We start from the raw sequence: 5310 nt of genomic DNA, 5'->3' as shown, positions 1-5310 counted from the left end.
TCATACTCTACATCTATGATCTACATTCATCAATCTCTCTGTCTCGTAACACTACATGTACCCCCTCCATGTGATATGACAGAATAGAGAGAGAGAGAGAGAGAGAGACAGAGACAGAGACAGAGAAAGTCATAGAGAGAGAAAGAAAGTAAATGAAAGAGTAGGTGTGTGTCAGAGAGAAAAGGGAGAAAAAGAGAAAGAAACACACACACACACACACACACACAGAGAGAGAGAGAGAGAGAGAGAGAGAGAGAGAGAGAGAGAGAGAGAGAGAGAGAGAGAGAGACAGAAACAGACAGACAGACAGACAGACAGACAGACAGACAGACAGACAGACAGACAGAGACAGACAGAGAAAGAGAGTGATGGAGGTTTGAGAGAGAGAGAGAAAGAGAGAAAGAAAGAGAGAGAGAAAGAGAGAGAAACATACTGACAGAGAGAAAGTGAAAGAGAGAGACGAGAGAGAGAGAGAGAGAGAGAGAGAGAGAGAGAGAGAGAGAGAGAAAGAGAGAGAGAGAGATATGAGAGAGAACCCCCTCGTCCATACACCTTTCAACCTTCCTTCAGCCCACCCTCAATCCAATCACCATTCCCAACATGATTGTCCTCTCTGCCGTTCAAACTCCAAAAACGTGTACACTTTCTCTTGACACCCCATTCCGCAGCCTCTGATTAAAATGACTTTCCCATTATAGATCGCTATTGTAGGGTATTCTGCCTGGCTCAACCACATGACGCTCTTTGTTCTGCGAAATGTGTCTTTGATTTCGCTCTTTTCTTCCTCGTTCTCACCTTGGTCCTGACATTCGAGAAGCCTCCTGGTTCTGTGAGCACAAACCACAGTGACATTTTGGAGATAGACGTCAAGAGCCGTCTTTTCACCATCTTTTTCTACACCTTTTTAAAACTCCGACTTTTACTTTACTCAAGTCCGAAATTAAACGGCCATTCATACAATTTTCAGGGACTGGTTCAGAACTGCTGAGCTAAAATTCAAGCCCCCCCCCAAAAAAAAAACAACTGCCTTGTTTATTCACTCTTGTTAAAAAATTCCTTTCTCAAGTTTTAGTAAGAGTTACGATACTTGCAACAGAAGTAAAGCATATAAGTGCGATTCCCTTCTTTTCTTTGAATATTGTTCCCGTAATAATGTTAACTGCTCTTTAAAAAAATAATATTTCACAGTTTCGTAATTCTCTTGTTCCCTTCCCTCTTTGTTCCTTCACCACACTTCGTCCTTGTTCTGGGTACTGTGCACTTCGTAACAGCTTGCCCCACAGAGTAGCTACCAATACTCATCGGCCTTTTGCTGTATAAAATAACTAACGAAACACCACGGAGTAGCTACTAAAACCTACCATGAAGCTGTTACTTTTGCTAAAAAAATATTGGACTCGATACTGATTGGGGAGAAAAATATAAGCAACTTTACTACTGATCTAAAGACAGTTTTACCCGATGGTAGACATGGAACATGTAATAATCAAAAGAATGAAGCGCCGCGGACGCGTAATTGTTGCACGAGATAAGTAGCAACCGACACGTGCTGATTAGTCCTTCTTACAGCACGTCTCGGTAGCAACTCGCCATGTGTGTGTGTGTGCTTTGAGCTAAAGTATGTTACTGTGATCTCATTCTGCCATGGTACAGTTCGATGCGACATTGATGATAGCAAGGAGGTCAAAGTACACCTCTATGATTTTACACGTTTTAACCATTCGCTACGGAGAAACGGTTTTGAACCACTCACCCTCCCCCAACACACACAAACTGCCGATAAAAATAGAAAACTAAAGGAAAATTAAAATAACCGTGTTGATCAATAAATGAAGCAAAATAAGTAAAATAAAATGTTATAAAATAAGTTAAAATCTAATAGATGAAAATATAACACATTTGAAAAAATAGACCGTAAACGTTTTTAAAATCTTCCCAAAAAAATGAATTAAAAAACAAATATTTGATATAAAATAGAATTACGAAAACAACGAAACCAAACCAAAAAAAAGAGAAGGAAAAAGCGGGAGAGGACGGCGCTAGCGGTTTATTGTCAGCTGCATGCAGTGCGGGTTGCTCCTCCAGTTTGGTGTCCACAAATCGTTTCAACTTTTCCTCGAAGTAACCCCTGTGCTAAGCCTCTGCCCGATCACAGGGTGACAGTTATCTGTATAAACTTACAGCGCGCTGTTGCACCACTAGAAGGATTCCCCAGACTAAAAATAGCGCATCTCGTAGAGATTTACACTGAGTCCAAATTTAAATAATAATAATAAAATATAATACAATGCATTTACATAGAGCACTGCAATTAAAAACAAAAACAAATTTTAAAAACGTGCTGGCAGATCGTTTCACACAAACACACATACAAAAAAACAACAACACGCAACCAAATTGACAAATTAAAGAAGCGCCAGTAAGCATATCAACACTCAAATCAATAATCATGATTATTCTTTATTATCCCCTAAATGTTACATATTTTTTAATAAGTCGTTTTTGTTCTAAAATCGTTTCAGTTTTAAATCTAGTAAGAGTTGTACGGAACTTGCAACACACATCTATCAAATAAGTGCCGACGATTAAAAGTGTTACTGGAGAGTAACATACAAAGACAAGAAGAAGGAGTGAGTAATAAGGACGGTAGTTAATGTAATAGGAAAGAAGGGGTAAGCCACCCATCTTCCTTAAATAGTTAACCTTCTTTATCTACATAACCCACTAGCAGGAGATTGCAATGATTTCAGACGTTGTAAAGTGTGGCATGGCAGACCTATTAAGCCATGTGTAAAAGAATGAAAGAAAAGATAAGGGTACAAAAATATGAAAGGAAGGCATACATGTTTGAAACCATATAACATAAGATAAGGGTAAAAGAAAATGGAAAAAAAAAGGGTTAGAGTAACTGGAATGAAAGAAAAACTAGAAATAAAAAGAAAGTATATGGCAAAATGGGAGACGACTACTGCACTGATGGACTTGAGGTTTAATAAGTTTTAACTAGTCACTGCAGGAGAAAGGTTTATTGAGGACCCTCCACCCCCCCCCCCGGCGCCCCCGAAAAAAAAAGCTTATCTAAATACAAACAATGAAATAAGTGAATATACTATATGAAATAAAAATCAAAGAATTTAAATATGTTATTTTAAACACTCAAAAACAATTTTTAAAGTCTAAAAAGTAACCAACAATAACAATACAAAAAGCATAAACAATAGATAAAGAAAGGTTAAAGGAAATAGTATGGTGTATTGACATAATATATTTATAAAAGTGACCCAAAAAGAAATTTAAAAAGATGGGAGAGGACCGCGCAAGGGGTTCATTGACGAGTCAATGGATTGTACAGTGAGTTAATATTAACACAATACAACGAAAGTTTATCTAACCCCCCCGTGAACATGCTGTATCGAAGTAACCCCTTTGCCAAAGCCTCCGCCCGCTAACATGGTAACAGGTATCTGTATAAACTAACAGCGCTGGATTGCACCACTAGTGGGATTTCCTGAACTAAAAATAGCATATTATTATCTTGAAAAGAGTTACACTAAGACAAAAATGAGATAGAATTAATTAATGTACATTGGTGGGAACAGACCAGTGTTAGGATCATGAGGCACTTAGCAGATAAGTGACTGCTATCCTGGGCTAGGCAACGTGATGCAGAGCGTTCAGCTGTCAACGTACTTTGGCGTTCTGTGGTCTGGATTGACTACCCTAAAAACACTAGTAAGATGGGACGGCGAGGCTTTGATTTGAAGGCCTATGGGACATAATTTCTATACAACTGAAACGCTGATCATTTCCTGCCCCTGGGCGTATGTATGTGTGTCTCGACTTATCGCTAACACAGAATTACAAAGTTCTATCTGACATTTTCGGCCGTTTTGAGGTGCAAAGATCATGACATGAGATGAGAAAGCAGTAAATGTTCTATTTGCTCTATCAAATTCGTAAGATTATTTTGAGCATTTATCAAGATATTCTATTAATTGCATTCGAAAAAGCTTGACATGTTGGGAAACTCAATTATGTGACGTCAAATTTCTCAAAACAAGGCGCTGAGTTGATAGAACATTGTGTTTGTAGGGTAGCGTAATGTCTTGTTTTATGGAGACCACTGCACCCTGGAACAGAGAGTGACTCTGATATGGCTCAACTCTTTCTCACGATAAACAAACTTCTTGCGCCAGTTGCGCCAGTCTTAAAACCAGCCTTCCATTCTTACTTTATTCTTCTTTTTGTCCTTTCCATCCTTTTCGTGCCGGCGAGAGAGGAGTGCCGTGGCCGCAGTTTTGGGTGTAAAAGGGAGCTGGTAGCGCAAACCTTCACAATTTGTCACAATGAATATTGGGGGCCGTGTTGATGTATAAGCAGTGCGGGACGGATTCAGTATACCTTAAACATAACATAGTGTCTGGTCACCCTTTTCTAGTGATGCACTGCTCGCCTTCTGGGGGAAATGGACGGAAAAAAAATCCATTCCACAGTGTCTTAGTTAGCAGCAGCCAGGGGTATCCCTTTTAGGTTTTAAGAAAAAACCCAGAAGAAACCTACTTATCAATTTAAAAAAAAAATTCAGATTGTCTATGGAGCATTCGGAACTGTTTGACACCTTGCTACTTCAGAATTGCGAAGTTCTATCCCATTTTTTGTTGTTGCCGTTTTGAGTTACTAAGACCATGAGGGTAAAAAATCAATGCTCAATCTGCTTTATCAAAATCGTAAGGTTAATTAAGGAGTCGTTATCAATATGTTCAAGGAACATGTTGGGAAACTCAAAATTTTTGGCGTCAAATTTCTCAAGACCAGTTACTGAGCAGATACAACGTTGTAATTCTAGGGTACCGATATACTAATTGACCCATTACTGCTTTTGCTAATTTCAAAGAAAAGTGCTCACTAAAAGCAACTTTACTACATACAAATTCTAAATCTACAGCTAGTTCACTTTCACCTGAACGTGTAAAAAAGCTGTAAATCCCCTATAATTCTATTATCCGTTTTATGTTACATGGAAGTAAACGTGCCGGAACATTAGTTTGCAAGGACCTTCATGATTATGTTAGTCATCCAACTATTAGACCGCTGAGCAAAGATCCGAGAAGATTAAACAGAGCGATTTCATTTTACTTTTATGTATGAGGATACAGTAATGTACTACAGGTAATCAGGTATTTCTGATGAATGAGGAAAACAAGAAAAACAAACCAACAATAATGCGTCCTCTAGTCCACAGCCGTGCCAGCATCTAAGAGTTAAGGACGAAGCGCACATAATTATGTCCGATTTCGAGTAGATCAAATG

The sequence above is a fragment of the Aplysia californica genome, unplaced genomic scaffold (assembly GCF_000002075.1).
Source record: "Aplysia californica isolate F4 #8 unplaced genomic scaffold, AplCal3.0 scaffold00554, whole genome shotgun sequence".
Classification (NCBI taxonomy): domain Eukaryota; kingdom Metazoa; phylum Mollusca; class Gastropoda; order Aplysiida; family Aplysiidae; genus Aplysia; species Aplysia californica.
The sequence above is the reverse complement of the archived record's forward strand: the minus strand, read 5'-3'. Positions refer to the sequence as shown.